The 18,310-nt window shown below is 32.9% G+C and overlaps 1 protein-coding gene across 4 annotated transcripts in view; it reads right to left on the reverse strand.

The window, feature by feature from the left end:
• The window catches only part of LOC112463864 (connectin), a 122,981-nt gene that overhangs the window by 56,466 nt on the left and 48,205 nt on the right, over positions 1-18,310 (reverse strand). For 3 of the 4 annotated variants that reach the window (XM_025030517.1, XM_025030515.1, XM_025030516.1), the window contains one exon: positions 3,956-4,041. The exons of the other annotated variant lie outside the window; for it this stretch is intronic. The gene's annotated coding sequence lies outside the window, so the exon portion shown is untranslated. The remainder of the gene's footprint in view (positions 1-3,955; positions 4,042-18,310) is intronic. 4 annotated transcript variants of the gene reach the window in all.

The raw sequence follows: 18,310 nt of genomic DNA on the forward strand, positions 1-18,310 counted from the left end.
GCGTAGATCTTACCTTACCCCCTTGTGTAAACTGTAAGCTACAACAAACGGCTTGCTACCGTTGCTTGATTTCGAAACAATGAGGACCAGTATTGAACTGGTTAAATTAGTGTAGGAAACCTAATTGTCTTTTTTGGAAACGTGAGAAATATTATTGAGAAATATATTCTTCATTTATATATTCATTTATATACTATAATTTGTTCTTTAAATAACAGGATGACATTTCGTACACAATGAGGCAGAAAAAAACTGTCATCAGCGCGAATAGTATGCAAATTAAATTGCGGACAATTATTTGCAAAGTACGAGTGATGTTGAATGATCGTCGAAGTCGATCTTTATTCCTCGTCTCTATTGTAACCACTGTCATGATCATTAGTGGCTAGTGGCGGCAGCACGCGAGTGCACTGAAAGTTAATGGCCGACTATCATTTTTCCGCTATTATCTACCGGCGAACTATTAATATTCGAGCACTGGTCGAGCGCTTTTCTCATGTAACGAGAGCGTAAAACGGGCCATGCTATCGCCGTATCGCACATGGCGAACTGAAATAATTATATGCCACGCTTAAACTATTAATTATCGTAAGGAATAATTGCTAAACGCATAATTGTATATATATTGCTTCAATTAAATTGTGTGTAAATGATCGAAAAATCCAATAATAAATTTAATTATTAAACCACACAATGAGAATTCTAAGCATACAAAATGATGCAATTAATTATACACAATGATGGTACATTTAAAAGTTCCAAAATCCTATTAAAATAAAGCCCGTCCAGAAGACTGACTAAAGAATATAATCCTGTCATTTATTTCCCCTCCCGAAGCTTAGTTCGTCGAAAAGAGTAAAGGGAAAAAAAATTTGCAAACAGAAAGAATATATATTCATTGATTTTAAATACCCTGTGTATTTATATAACGTGTGGTTTAGTTCACTAATCATGCAGTATGTTATTTCGTCGCGTTATCGTCGTATATCGCGTTAGAGATAAGGGAACAACGTGTTCCGTGCATCGCGAGAATATTATTGCCGCCCGAGTAACTTCAGGAATGGAACTCGGCGATGCACCTTGTCTTCCATATTCATTAAACTATTTAAAGCGGCCATTATGGCTTTTACAACGGCGCCAGCCGTTGCAACACCCTCCAACACGCCCACGGTGAAATTGTTACACGTTCAAAAACTTGACCAACAATTTATTAGTGCATTCGCATTATTCTCGGCAACATTACAGGCGAGACGTCATATTCTTTTTATACCCCTCCTGTTTCCCTATTATTTATCATTTTTCTTTTTACACCGCTCTCCTACTTGTTCACATTTGCGTGACCGCGTGACATGTTTTACCCACATTCTCACTCTACGCATGGGTCACGTAATCACGCAAATGTGAGGTAGAGAGCAACAAGGGGAGAAATGATACTTTTTTTTTCTTCATGCGCGGCAGATGTCATAAACATCTTAACATCTGCTAGATATAAATTCTAGAGATAAAAGAAGGAATCTAAGTTTAGCACAGATTGTTTAAGAAATCTTCAGAGATGCTTGTAACATTTTCCAAAAGATATTCTCAAAACGATATTATTTAACAAAATAAATTGTTCACATAATAATATCTAATTATTCAATATCATTTAATTATGAAGAAAAATCTGATTTTCAAGAATATATAATTTTTTCTTTTTTTTTAACTTTAAGCGATTCATGTAATTCATGCTCAAATGATTCATGTAATACCGTTTATATGATTGGAAGCTAAATAGATTCCAGCTTTATGCTGTCAACAACACTCGCGATCCGCTTCGGGCGTTAATGACGACTCTTAAATCGACTACTCTTGGCTGATATCCACTTTATCCCCATGTCCGCGACACACGCAACGACAAAGCCGCAATTGCAATATACACCGAGAGTGCACGGGACCTTTCATTTCCGCCGAAACCGCCGGTCGCGGTGACACCTTTTGCTCCACGCTTTTGCTGAATTACTTGCGGCTGATTAAATCCCGTCCGGGGTAATGCAACATCAAAGAATATTGAAGGATGTCTGCCGATGATGTCTAGGCGGACGGTGAAATAAAATGGATATGCAGCTTAGTCAGAGATGCATAAGCTTAAAAATTGTCCAGTATGAGAAAAAAATATTCCATTTGATTATTTCTTTATGAAAAAAAAAGACTCAGGATTTAAAAGACAGATCACTTGAGACAAAATATATAAGAATAAAATAAAATATAAAATATAAATAAATAATATCTGTGTATATATTACGCTATCGCAAAATATCTCGCGTTAAATTTTCGCTTTTCGATTATTAATACTTTTATATTTCGATATTTAATACTTTTATGTGCAAAAAAATTATGTGGATTTATGCGAACAAGGCATTAAACCGACATTTTTCAAATATTTTCTTAGTTAGGAGTTTATATATAGGGTGAATTATTTAACGTTTTCACCCGATATATTCTATTATATTATAATAAAATATTATAATATAAGATATAAATCAGAGTACAAACACTTCAGGCTCAAAGGAAAATTAGCGATACTGTTTGTAATGCATGCCAATGGAATTATTTTACTTAGCGAGCTATTATACGTCCAAGTAGCTATCATCGACTTATCATACAGAAGTTGTGTTAGTTAGACAAACAGCTCCTTCCTCTCTCTCGCCTTAAGTCGTCGTGTGTAAACAACCAAGACTATCCGACATCCGCATGCGGGCACACCATTTAAGTACCGTAAAATATGTAGGTATCGCTCGCGCCCGATGCGAGTGGGTAAAATCTTCGTAAATCTTAGCTTATTTAGCGTTAGGTCCATTTCTCAGATTACTTTTCCTTTGTTATAAAGGTAAGTATTTATTATTATTAAATACGTACTATACTAATTAAAATATTAATTAAAAAGTTAAATAGTTTTTACAATTAAAATTTAATGTCTTTAAAATAAAGAACATAGTTTCTTAAGTGCAAAAGTTTAATGATTTTCGTGATCAGAATTTAAAAAATAAAAATAGTTACAATTAAAAAATCCTTATATCGTAACTACAGTTTAATGGTTAAACTCCATCGGCTTTACTTAGGGATCTTTGTTCGAGTTCAATTAGATGCAGCAAGAAAGAGTTTCCCGCGGAAATCTATATATATATATATATTTAGCAACCAAATTTCGAAATGCAGAGAACATGCGACAATTTAATTCCGAGCACTATTTAATGTCTGCGTATGTTTACGCTTTTGTTTCTCGAAAATATTTAAAAATATAGAAATTCAAGAGATGAAATTCATCGCAAAACACTTGCGTAGCGGTTTGTTTATATTTCATGACCATTTTATGTGACTATAATAATCTGTGTAATAATAAAATTTAATTTCAAAAGTAAACCTTTATAAAATTATTACATATAAATATAAAGTATCACGGTTGTAAAAATAATATATTACTCAAAATGCACAATACATTAAAAAATTAAAAAACGCACATCATGCAAAAAAAATTGTTATTATCTATGCATAATTATTTTTTCTTTTAATTTTCATGATTTTATCTATTTTCTTTTTATTTATCATTTATAAACAATTATTTTTTGAAAGTCAAAAGTCAAAATAGAAAAAAGTCCTTAATATGTATAAAATAGAGATACGAGAAATAATAAAACAAAATTAAATAAAATTAAAATAATTTGATAATTAATAAAAATATAGTATGTATAGAGTATATAAATTTATATGCAATTAAATTATATAAAATAACATAAATATTTTCTAAGAAAAAATAATAAAGAATTTTATTAATTTTACATTTTCTCCATTTTTTAATCTTTTAATCTTTTAATCTTTTAAAATCTTTTTTTCCACATTGTATGATTGTTGACTTATTCTATATAGGATTTTCTTTTATTTCATGCTCTGACTTTAAGACAAACATTCTTGTACTCACCGTTAAGCTTTACTTTCCTTCGCGTAGTTCAATATCCTGGAAATTTAGTTTCTGGTCGCTGCCCCGATCAGTTAACTGCATCCAACCTGTACGAAAACGAAGGACGATGAAAAAAAACAGCGCTTCGCCTGTTCCGTAATTAATTCGGCCATTAATCCACCGCCAAATTAAACGGGAGATAAGTCGAGCAGCACATGGATGATTATTAATCACACATATCGTCGCGGTATCAATTTTTTGGGATTTTTAATTTTTCTGTTTTAATTCTCTTTCATGTATATTAAGAATACATTATCCATTAGCTTATTGAAAATATAAATATATAACGTTGAATAATAGGATGTTTGCTTACATGTCACTCTAGCACAAAATTGTGATCGAGAAAAGAGATATGTTACATATTAATTTATCCGTTTTTCGAACGCTCTCGTATTCATGTCCTCGTGTCGCGCATATTCCACCAAATATTCCGGATTTGTCACGTCGCTATACCCCTTCTGGGAGAATTTGCGTTCTGTGTTTCGCGAGTCTAATCGTCACCGTCGGGAAATTACATCGAGTTTCCCGGCTACAGGCTGGCCGTAATTTACACCGCGCGGAGACTACACGACATTCCGCACAGCCCTTATGGCCGCGCCATAGAACGTCAGGAGCGAGAGAGAAAGAAAAACGAGGAGTGTTAATCCCCCAGAAATAGTAAATCAGCGATTATAATACATATACTCCATGTTTCTTTTTAGATTGTTTTATACAAAATCTGGAAATCAATTTAGCATCGAATTATAATGCAAGCGTTTATTTCTTTTTTCCGAGAGCTTTTTCTGTCGATTGTGAATCATCTTCAAGATGATTAGTTACAGTCTTTTAAATTCCTTTTTTTTTACATTTTTAGATCGTAATATTTTTAGATCACTCTACATTTGAACGTGAATGTTTGAAAGATGTTCTCTCTCCTCTTTAAATAAAGTGCACGCCGTTAGCGCAGTTTCGTATTCAGGAATTCTTTAATATTTCGAGTGCCGGTTGCGTCTCGAAACCTAGAAAGTAAAGATAGGAAGTGAAGAAAGTAAAGAAAACACAACGAAGATCCGGCACCTAGATCAAAGGCAGAAGATGTCATCATCGGAAAGATTGCGAGGGCGGAACCGTTTCCATTCGCTTCGGCGATGCGATAAGTAAAGCAACTTTCAAAAAAACGAAGAGATGCTTTGCAATTTTAAATTAATCGATAAAATTTATAAAAATAGAGCAAATTAAACTGATTAAAAAAGTCCTCTATCATTTAAAAATTTACTACACCATATCATGTAACACTGAATATACAATAACGTCTCTTTCATCAATATTAATCTTTAGTACTCAAAAAACATCTATCAAAACCTATCAGATCTGTCAAAAGACTTCATAGTAGAGCGCTGTTAGCACTATTGCAAGCATTGCACATGTGAAAAATTGTAACTGTACAAAAATTTTAAAAAAGGACAACATATACAATAGACACGTAATAGAAAAGAACAGAGAAAGGTAAAATATTTCAATATTGAAATTTTGCACCGTAATATCTTCGCTTCTAGGGCTCGTAGAAAAAAAATAAATATACTTTTGTCATATAATTTAAATTCAAGCTATCGATTACGGTTAATAAGAAGTCGATCGGTCCAGCCGTTTCTGAGATTCGATAATCTCAGATACTCGCAACTGGCCGGCTCACGTTAGACTACGCGTGTACTTGGCGCGAGACATTATACCGTGTCTCTTGATCTCATTCTCGTACTTAATCTGAGTCGTTAAATTTACATCATCCCGCTAAAAGTTTATCTCCGAACTTTGCAATGTTCTGTCACTCAGAGGACTTGAAGAAAATTGTAGACCATAATATCCCGTCATTTCTTCACGGACGACGACATACTCGGCAAGAGCCTCAACTTTCTCCAGGAATATTACCACGGAGAAGCACGAAGAATCCATCGAACAATTACATTTGCGGAATCGCAAATCAGACGATGATATCGCTCACGAGTTCTCGATTCTTATTCCGCTTGAAAATTCCTTTCGCCGTGGGCGCACGGGGGCGGATAATTTGTTCAAGTTGAGGCTGCCGTGGCGGTAGAGGAGGCGGACGGGAACGGGGGCGCGTTTTTATTTTAGACGGGGGTCGCGAGCGCGCTGACGGCGCATCGAACTTCCGCTCGTCAGCTCGCGGACTCTGTTCAAACATTACCGGCGTCCTCCAAGAGTTCGCTACTCGCAAAGTGGATGATTCGGCCCATCGAACCGTGAATCTCTTTTCCCCCGCCCTCCCTCACCGCATGAATCTGTGCGGGAAAGGGCGAGATTCTAGCTTGCGGTTTTTTTTTGTCCGCGTGAAAGGAAGCCGCGCTTTTGCGCGATTTATAAGGATACCGGGTAGCGAGAGTTTGCAGCGTAAACGTGAAGAGAGTTTACCCCCGCTCGTCATTCCACAATGCGTTTCTTATTTCTAAAGCCGGCGAATAATAGTTTACATGGAATGGAAAATAAAATGGACATATCGGGATTTCTCTCTAACAGTTCCCGAAAGACTTGAATACGTATATTGATGATACGTGTGCTTTAGAGGTGGTGCATTTCCTAGAATGATATTGTGGAAAAAAGGACGAGTTCCGAACCGAGCCGGTAACACGGCCGGGTTTAAACAACGTGTTAAACGGAATTCTCGCATCAACGCGCGGTCTTGTCCGCGTAATTAACGTGCCGCGAAGCCCGACAATTCCAACGGCTATGCGGGTCACTGAAAACAGGGTCACGTTCGTCGTTGTCGATATTCGGCGGTTCGATATTTTCCATCATATCACGGAAATTAAATTAATAGAAAAGGTTAATTGCGTATGATTTATCTTTTATTCAATATTATCGATGAATACGTTCGATGAACGGTTAAGAATCAGCTTTTCGAAACTATTCCGATAGAGACATATTCTGATAAATTAAGAAATATGCACTATTCGTAGGCAATGACTCAACAGTTAGGCAACTGTTGCATTCGTCGAATTGGTAGTAAACATTATGACATATACAATTAATATGTAGAATATATAATACACATGGAATATATATATAATATTGTATAGAATTAAACATTTTTACGCTACATACAATAAAATCCAAATATCTTTGTTCTTGATTAGGCAAATTTTAGAATGCAAATTTATATATAAAACAGAACAAATTTCTAATATTAAAATTGATACTCAAGACTAGTTTAATAATTTCGTGGAAACTGTAATACTATTTTTATTATTAAAAAATTCTTATGTCAAACTATTTACTTAATAATCTAGTCGTCGCGAATTATTCAAAATATTACGTATTTTTTCACATAAAAGTTAGACGGACTTAATAAGACAAAAAAGATAAAACAGATATTTTGATCATAATTTTTTTCTATGTTCTCTTTTTCTTGTCCTTTTTGGCCATAGTAGAGTTCTGGGGAACTTTTTCGCGCTAAATACTTTATAAAGTAATTTGTTACTTCAAAGGAGAACATATATCTACTTGGTTATGAAACCAAGTTCTCGCAGCCGATACTTTTAGATTCTTCGTTTTTTGTGGATATGTGAATATAAAATGTTCTGCAAAATTTCAAAGTATTATATTGTACATTAAAACGTTCCAATTTTTTATATTTCACACTTTAGCGTGAAATATAAACGCGTTTTATAATACAGAAAAATATTATATGTCAGATCAGTAATTTTTAATAATCTACATTTTTTAATAATTATCAAAAAATTATCAAAGTTTAAATAATGCTGTAAAAAATAGTTACGTTATTATCTTATTAAACGGAATCACTATAAATTTCGACTGAGTCTGTTGTGATATAGAATTCGAATTATGAAATAGTCGTGATCATAATTAGGGCCGTATAATTATGCAATAATATGGCGCCGCGTAATAAGATTTGTTTTGTTTCGAGTTGCCGATAATTCGTAATGTTGCAATACAATTTCATTAATGGGATATAGAATTCGGATTGGTTGTAATAAATGAAGTTACGCGATTCTGCTCAGCGAAAATTAAAACATAATATTTTAATCAACGAGTGAACCGAATTTTATGATTCGCTGAACTAACACAATAAATTAAAAAGTAATTGAAAATCTCGATAAATAAATACTAATTAAAAAATATAATTATATATACCTACGTTAAAATAATTTAAAAAAAAAATTGAAAAATTTTAAATCAATAATTACAACGGTAAAAAATAAAGATATAATAAAAATAATATTTATTATTTCTAATCAGTATTATTTAATTAACTTTTTCGATCTTAATTAATTCTAACATTGCTTTTTATTATTGTATTTGTTTAATTTGATTACAACATAAAGGAGCTTTTTCGTTATATGAGAGAGATTAGCTATTCTGGCAATATTCACCGGCAACACATTTCATACTAAATTGAAGTGTTCATCGTCGCGGAGATGCGGAAAACGTCCGCGCATTTCGCTATTTGCTCTAAAGCTCAAAAGCTGATAAACGTGAAAAAACGGTAGAAAAAGTGAATTACGAGAACAGTGTTGAAACTTTTCGCGTTTTATTCTGCGAGGTTCGCTGACAAGCCACCGATATAGAACGGTTCGACTTTTAGTAATTAGCTGCTCGCGTAATTACCATCCACACTAATTGTTACGTGGTGATCTATCGCTAGCCGGTCAACGAGATGCTTTATCTCGGGAAAGAGCCGGTAATGTGCTTTTCGAGAACATTTATGTTGATTTACTTACATTGATACAGAGAAGAATCTCAATCTTTCAAGAATAATTATATCTCTGTTAACACCGATAAGAATGAAATGAATAAGAACAAAACAAGAGAGAGCGAAAGAGAAAGAGAGTTACAATTTGTTCAGATATAATTAACAGACTCGTACACATCAAACGCACCATGTACCTATTATAAATTAATTTTACTCTTAATAATATTTGATAATAATAATTATAATATTACTGATTAGTGATTAGTATAAATAATGTTAAAATGAATAGATATATTAGATATAATAGTTAATATATTTATCGAAACATTTATGTTCTTTGTTTAGACCATTCTTATCATAGATACAATAGATAAATTTTTTACATATATTAAATTCTTGTTTATATTAATGAGAGAGAGGTTAAGGTGCATATTCAAAATTTATTCAAATGCAGTGAAATAGATGTATATTTTTTGTATGTGCAAATCTCGTGATATCAGCTTTAATAACGAAAAACCCACTGCGTGATCATCACGTAACCACGGTCGTTTTTCACCCTAACTTACTCCGAAATCGATTCGATATTTTAGTCGAAATTTCGGCCACGATACGCACGCATAACAACGATATGCATACCGCACATATCCATATGACACACGCACATATATATATATATATATATATGTATATATACACACACATATATATATGTATATATACACACACATATATATATATATATACATCACAATGCAACCGCAATGTGCGCAAACCTTTGACACCACAGCACGATGGAATATTTTTACCAAAAATTCGTCGGGGAACGAGCGATAACTGATGCGTCAGTCCACCCTATAAATTTTTATAACAATGGAATTTCTAACTGGGGGAGACGACAGACGAGAATTCATCGGTGCAGATGACTCTTCACGTCGTTAAATATTCATTAAATAACTTGTCGTTGATAGCTCTTTACGGTTTTTTCCAGTTTAACGTAAGCAAGAACTTTGATAAAATTGCCTTAATGTCCGTAATCAATAATATATAAAAAATATATAATATAAAAATATGTAAAAGTCATTATTATATGCATATTAACATGATATTCTTTATACATGTATATATATTTTTAAAAAATAATTTTATATTAATTTTAATATTTATGTAGGCATACAGCATATTGTATTCATATTTATATTCTGTATATGCCGTCTTAAAAATATTGAAGCATTGATTGTTTTCAAGTTACAAGCAATTTTAAATCTTTCTCCTAAGTAAATTTCGCTTTAATAAAATTTCAAGAATTTCAATTGCAAAGATATACGATGTCGAAATAATAAAAAATAAAAAATTAGTATAATAATATTCTTTAATATTCGAGCTGAGGAAAAATACAATTATCTCAAACTGATATATAGACAGAATTTGTCGTTAAAATTAATCATGAGTGAAATATATAATGTATACGGATATTAAATATTGCGAAAATTAATATTAAACAAATTTAAAATATTACACACAAATATTATTACATTACAGGAAATAATATATGCATACATGTATATTTTTATTTATTTATTTATAGATCATGCGATATCAGATATCTCGTTTCTGATAGAATCAAAATTATTGAATATGTACCGTGCAGGGAAATGCGGAATGAAAATGAGAATAGGTACATATAGGTTTGCCGGTTCAAGAGTTCTTTTCGTTTTTCCGAGTAAAAACCCGAAAAACGCCAAAAGAATTTTCGAGCTTATGGCGTGTACGCGCCGATCGATTTACGGCTTGTCGACTAGTGAATGTCCGGCTTCCGAGAGAGATATTTTTGCGAAGTACCGAATACTGAATGTAGCGTCAGACAAGCCGCTGTTGTATCGTCAGAAAACCGCCGATCGATGAAATCGCGTTTCTATAACTCGAACACAATAATTTATTCTTCTTGCTCCAAAATTTGTAAAGAACATTCAATATTTCGTACATATATGTACAGATAACGTTTGCATATATGAGATATCGTATAGTATAATATTGTTGTACAAATTGCAAGTATATTCTTTTTTTACAATATTTTGTTGTAAAATTAAAACGATCGACATTGCAATATTTATATAATATTATAATAAAGTTTGACAATTAACTGTGTACATATTTACTCAACCCCCCCATGTTACACAATAAAATTGTATAATGTATATTATACATTACTTATACACAGTCAATTAATCTTTTGTTACATCTAAAAAATTGTTGTATTAACCCTAGACAGACTCACTTATTTTTCGCATACGTGAATGACTCACTGGGATCTTAAAAACCCCAAACTTGTACCGCGTGTATAATATTTCCAGAATGTTCTTAGAAAACTTTGTAATAGATAATTTTGTTTGTTGTTTAATAGGGAAGACGATAGTAGTCATCAATTTGTGGTAGTAAAAAAGGAACAATAAAAAAATTTCGAAAAACAAGAAAAAGAACCAAAAATTGGGCTGAAATGACTATTTTTATTAAAAATGCTGTAGTTTTTCATAAAATTCACTGATTTTAAAATTTCCAACGGATTTTGAAAGACGAATAGACAACCTTCAAGGGCATGTAAGCGACTTTTTCGTTTCTTAAAAAAAACATTTCTTTGAACGTCTGAAGTAGAGGAAATGACGAAAAACTATCGGATGGGAAAAATCGCAAGAAATGGAAAGTAAAACAGATTCTGTCGATTATTATTTATTTGAAAGGTAGTCAAAAGTTATAAAAGTATATGGAAACAGTAAAATTAACTCCACAAAAACTTTACAAAGTTTTAATCAGTTGCTGTGCAAGAACAGCAAAAATGAAATAATTGACCGAATTTTAAACAATTATATATGAAACAGGGGTAGAATTTTCCGGGGAGTGCTATAAAGTGTATAATTTTTCGTTATCGATTTTTACAAATAATCTGAAATATACTTTACTGTGTTAAATGTCGAGCGTAAATGACTCACTGGGGTCTACGAGACCCCAAACAATTTTCTTTTTCGGTCACAGCTGCTGCACGGATCTAACGCACTCGCTGAATCACAGAGGTCGATTGCCGGATGACTAAACTGAATTATGGTTAGGGTCTCGGTATGAAAACTAACCTTCCTAAAGCAGGGGCTCAATTTGAATTTCGCGTGGGGTCCCGTAGACCCCAGTGAGTCTGTCTAGGGTTAATATTGTAATTTTTGCTACAAACATAGTAAAACGTATAATTTGTATAAAAGCAATTGCATTCAAGTTGTAATCTGTTTTCCTCACTTTAGCGAAATTTAATTGTAATGAATTATACATTAAAACATTCAAATAATTATAATGATTCTTCAATAAAACATAAAATGTGCAAAATATCAAAATATAAATAAAAACATCAACATTATGACAATAATTTCTATCATAATGTCAATTTATTTCAAGAGAAAAAAACTTAATTCTATATAGGATCAAAATTTAATGACAAATATATATTATTCATTCTTGTGCTCTTAAGCGCATAATTATATAATTTTCGTTATATAGGAGTAGACCAACCAGACATCAGACGTGTATAGATATGTCATGAATTAATGATAGAATATTGATCATGACTTACACATTATTATATTTAAACCATAATCTATTAATTCTATCCCATATAATTCTAATTATCTGTCAAAATTGGGATATCACAGAAAGAAAGAAATATAAGTTAATAATCGATATTGTTTAGATTAGTCATGAACAACGTCGGGATTCAACGGATTATCTTGTAACACGTAAGGCATTTTACATATATATCGATATATTTTTAACAAAGAGAATGAAGAGGCGAGGCGAAGCGAGAAACGAGCGCTTACCGCATTATCCGTTAATTACATTTTTCCAAGCTTTACTTACGCACGACCTATATATACGCGGGAAAACTAATTTACTGGCTCGACTAATTTCCTATTCTTCGTCCTCGCGGGACGCGGGAGACTTTAAATTTTCCTACTACAGAGTATGTCACGATGATTCCAAGTTCCGAAGAAGTCGTATCTCGTCGTTTTATTTTCACCGGAAATTAGAAAAATTATCTTAAATTTCTCGCGTACTCTCTCATCCGTTGAAATAAATCAATGACATAAATTTTCGGTCATCGCCTCCTATACTTTATAGATTTTTCTCTTCTACAAATAAAAAATCTGTTCGTTCAGTTCCATTTACTTGATGTTAATGTCTACATTTTACTCTTGTTGACCAAAATATTTCAATTAAGTATAATAAAAGAATTTTTTATTAAATATTTCCACTCCCGCAATATTTAAATCAATATTATAAAGTAAACGTTAATAATATTTAATAATGCTTAACATATAAAATTAAATTGTTATTAATAAATACGTTAAAAATGTTACTAATAAATGCATTAAATGTAATAGTCACATCAATGTTTCAAATATATATTTTTTTTCCGACTTGCAATACGAAATCAGACGTTCCGACGAAATATTTATGCGTCGCGTAATATTAGCATCATATCAGCGTCTTTCGCTCGTAAAAGAGAAGAGATCGGCGAGATTAAAAAAGCGGGATGAAAGGAGTTTCCGAGTCAAAACTCGTAATTCCGTCGAATGTAAAAGTCGAAACGAGCAGAACGAAAGAGAGAGAGAGAGAGAGAGAGAGATGATCTTACGGTCCTCCCGCGGACTTCCGGCCACACGGGCGAGCAATTGCGGCCGGAGGCTGAAGTGAACCTTTGACCTCGAGTGGCGCACTTGCGTGAACGTGCGGTGGTGCTTAACAAGCCGTCCACTCGTCTCGATCAAACGTGGACGGGGTACACGGATTTGGCGTTTAGCTGCGGGTGTCGCCGTAATTGCGGATCGCTCGTAAGATCTGCGATTGGAATTACGCGGTTAAATTGCTGCAGAGTTAGAACGATATATCTGATGTACTGTCGTAAAACCGTTTAAGTATAAATAAAAAAACTAAATGTTAAAGCGAGAAATGTGCTTAAAATGCTTAAAATGTTAACTGACATTAAACATTATTAATATTGTAGTCAAACAAAAATAACCAATAATAACTCACAATGCAAGAACATCTAATAATGCAAATAAAATAGAATCAAAAATTGATGTAATGTTAACGTCATATTCAAATAAGAATATTTTGATTCAGAAATATCACTTCCTCTTAGAGGATAGATAGAGATGTCTTTTGACTGGAGAATAATTCTCGAGTTAAACATTCAAAATAATGCAAGGGGAGCAAAATTTGAATTTGTAATCTCCGTTCTCGAAACTGTTTTTAACCAACTAACATTGTAAGCTCTGCTAATTCCTCTGGAACGATAGGATGAAAGATTACCATTCTTCCTTGCAAAAATTCACCTATTAATCAATTTAGTGTCGCAATACGTAAAAATCTGATAGTCTAGAAATAAAATATCATTTATCATTTTATTTAGATAAAATTCAAGTTAAATTGAACTTAATTCAATGTAAGCGAATTAAATAAGAAATTTTAGTCAAAAAAATTCGACTCGAAAAATTTTCTGTTTACACATATATATTTGAGATTTCCAAAAAAATTTAGATCAAAGTTAATAGATCAATTTGTAAAGAAATTTAGTCAAGTTTAAACTTTTTGAATTAACACACTCAAACCAGTAAACAATCTCTGTCAAAACAAATGGAAAGTGCAAAATATATCTGTCCAATCAGGCAAAATATTTTTATTTAGTCAAAAATTCGCAGAGAAATTAAATGCGTTACAATTCGCAGATAAAGAGAGCGCGATCGAGAGAGAGAGAGAGAGAGAGAGAGAGAGAGAGAGGGTGGGAGGAGTAAAAGAGAGAGAATTGCACGGATTAATATTTAGCAAGAGCGAAACGATACATCAGTTACAGTCACGAATTGTTGACACATCGGTATATCTTCCGGTGATACATCGTATATATCCGCGACATATTGAGTCAGCGAGCAAATATGACTCGCGTAACAATTTTCCAATTTTTACCTCTGAATTACGATAACGGTAGGATTACAATTATCCAAGATTGATAGGGGGGAAAAAAGCAGAGAGAATGCTAATATCAGCCTATCATCCACTTCCTCTGTTTCTCCGTGCTGGAAGAGACATAAAAGATATCATATCTACGTGCATATCCTTCATTTCCGCCAACTTTATTTCTATTTCCGATTGGATCACGTATAGAATCAAAAGCGGAAGCGACCTATTGAGATAATATAAAAATCAATACTGACGTCGCGACGCGGCGAAAAGACCCTCTAGCTAAATTGAGAATCTATTTATGCCACTGATTTGAATATTCTATCGTATACCTTTGTTAATTTCCTTTATTATTTTACAGATCATCGAAAATGCACTTTGATAATAGCAACAAAATACAAAGAGATATCGCATAAGTCTCTCTTGAATTTGATATAGCTGTGAGAGCGAGGAGAATCTCTCGCCTTTAAACATTAAGTGTGTAGAGTATGTATCACCTAATTACCGGCGTCATCGTCTCGTCTCCGCGAAACTTCGTCGGGATCAACAGCTAACCGGGAATCTTACCTGCCTGAGTTAATGGCTCAGCGATCCAATTAGCAACGTAGCGCGATCACGGCGCGTACTCCATTGCGAAAATCCCTATTTGACGTCTGAACACTCCAATTACGTCTCCTTATCGCGCGCTGAATGTATTCTTGTTTTTCATATAATTACTACAAGTTGGATAATCACGCCATAAATGATAAATGTAATTTAAAAAGATTATTGTAGTAGAAATAATCTTTTAACATAAGAGGTGCGTGCCCTTCTAATTAAGTTATCATTATTATCTAGATATACAAACAAAAAATATTGAAAAATAAATTAAAATTAAAATAAGATTATTATTAACATTTATAATACGTACTCTAGTGAAAAAATTTAATATATACAATTTAAAGGATTAACTCTAAAAATATATTGTATTTCAATATATTTTCAGAGGAAATATCAATATTTATCAAACTATTAACTGTTTATCAATTTATGCCGCCATGTATGTATTGTTTTTCACATGCCAATAGTAGATATTATTATAAAGTAAGTATTAACGATAAACATTGCTAAATAATTAACTATAATCAATATTAGGTCACCAAAAATAATTAATATTGTTTAATTTTGCAGTTAATTATTGGCACTAAATAACAGCTAACTGCAAAAACTACTTCAGAAACAAACAATCACTGTTGACAATGTCAAGTCGTATATGTAATATTTATATGTGCATGCGTGCATACACATACACATACACACGCATACTATATGAGTATATATACGTATGTACATATAGCAAAAAATGAATGACAAACAGGTAAGATACTTGTTAAAACCGATTTTGTTTTAAAAAAAATTTAACAACCGGGAAGATTAATGCTTTGTGATTGCTGCGACTTCACATTCAGTGCCTTTGCGAAACTTGCCGTTAATTAAGTCCACCGCTTTCATTTGCAAGTAAATGCGCTCGCTCGCTGTCGTTCGTCCTGTCGTTCTCGACAAATTCCCGACTATCGCGTTATCAAGCGGCGACACGTTCCGCACGTGAAAAAAAAGAGGACGCCGGCACCATTCCGCGTTTGTCTGTTCGTTCAATCGTGCCACATAGTATGTATGGGCGGCCCATTTAATTAGAGCAACGACGTTGTCGACATGGCACGCCCAGAATGTCGACGAATTCGATTTTCGAGCGACACACCCGGTAGATGCGCAATTTCGCGCAATCCCGTCTAGCAATTCATCAGGATTAATCCGCCGCTGTGATGCTTCGGCATCGGTGTCGGCGTCGGTGTCAGCGTCGTCGTCGGCGTCGCGACGCGCGCCGCGCGCGTTATTACGTGCCGTTGAGGATGACAACGACGATGATACCGCGCGTCGTCTACGTGACCTCCATAAAACGCGGCCAGTAAGGCCCACTCCACGGTCGAGAGTGCAATAGCTGATAATTAATAGTGCACGAGTAATTTTGCGAAACGAGATTTCTATCATGCCAAAGTGCGTTCAATCTATAATTGATATAGATTAATTTAAATCATTAAATTTAGAAATTTTAATTGCTTGTATAATCTATAATACAAAATATATTTAAGAAAATTATTAAAACACATTATTAAAATACACACTTTTTAAATTAATCATAAGATTTATATTGTTATTAATATTGTTATTTTGTAATATAAATTGTTATAATGTTATGTTATTTAGTAATAAGAAAATTATTAAATAATTTGATAATAACAGATTAATAACATTCAGATAAATTAATATTCCAGAAAAAAAAAAATAATTACTTTATTTCAAATAAAAATTTGCTTTTCGGTTATTTTGATTTTATTCAGTCAGTTTACATTTAGAATAATTTATAATTCTTGTTTATTATAGTATTTCATAAATAATATTGTTAAGATAAATTTATAATAGAAAATATTAACAATTGGAGATTGGTGACAGATTCAGTTTTGAAATTTAAATGTATAATTTATAAAGGATTTCATTCGAAAAGTCCCTCTCTGTAAAATGTATTCTATTTTATACATTTATTGTTTTATTTATTGTTTGTATTTAACCGAATATTTATTCATAGTTTAAAACTTATATAGCCATTTGCCCAATATTAAAATATTCAAGACACAGCTAAAAAATGTATACGTTAAAATTGTTTCACACCACTATGGCAATTGAATATAATATACACAGAATGTCTCTCAAACTGGGATATTTATTTTAATGAAAGTTTATCTGACAAAGTTAGAATCAATTTTATTTTTTTTTTTTGCTTAAATATTTTGTATTCTCTAAATTTGAAAAATTTTAAGTTAATATATTTAAACTAATATATTTAATCGTAAGTAAAAATTCAAAATAAGAGAAGTTATATAATATTTTTAAAACAGAATGCTTCAGAATATATTGTCTCATATTTCACTTATAAGTATATAAATTATATATGCGGTGTAAAACAATTTCTCTCTCTCTCAAAATGTATTGTATGTGTGTATGTATATGTCGTTTATAATTATTTTCTAAAATAATTTTGTTTACTTAAATTAAATTAAAATTGTCAAATATTTGACGCTGCATGAGAAATGGCAAACAGCACGCTATATAAAAACGTGCGTTTCGTTTGGTAACAAATGACTTTGCAATCGTGATACAACGGGAATTTGGAAGAGTGATCCGAATGAATCTACACAGCGTGCGGTCCGGTTAGTTCCTGTGAAGCCTGGGGAATCGATGCCTTTGCATGATTCAAGCGTAATGCCCGCGCCGAACGCACATGCACACACATACATACATCTCGCTCTTTCCAGTATTCTGTCTGCACGCTCCGCATCGAGACGCACCCCGTGTACAATCGGACGAGAGCTTCCCTCTCTCTTCAAACATTAATGCATCGTCTTTCGTCATGTAGTTGCACGACGCCGTGACGGCGTCGACAAGGGGAAACGATCGCTTTCGTCAGTATATACGATTGCCGTTCACCCCCGTGTTTCCCTTCCCCCGTGTTTTGTTATTTTTCCACCAAGCGCAGAACAATAAAGACCCTTCTCTCGCAATTCCTGTTTGCGATAAAAATT

Source organism: Temnothorax curvispinosus, unplaced genomic scaffold (genome assembly GCF_003070985.1).
Source record: "Temnothorax curvispinosus isolate PA1 unplaced genomic scaffold, ASM307098v1 QBEX01013717.1, whole genome shotgun sequence".
Taxonomy (NCBI): Eukaryota; Metazoa; Arthropoda; class Insecta; order Hymenoptera; family Formicidae; genus Temnothorax; species Temnothorax curvispinosus.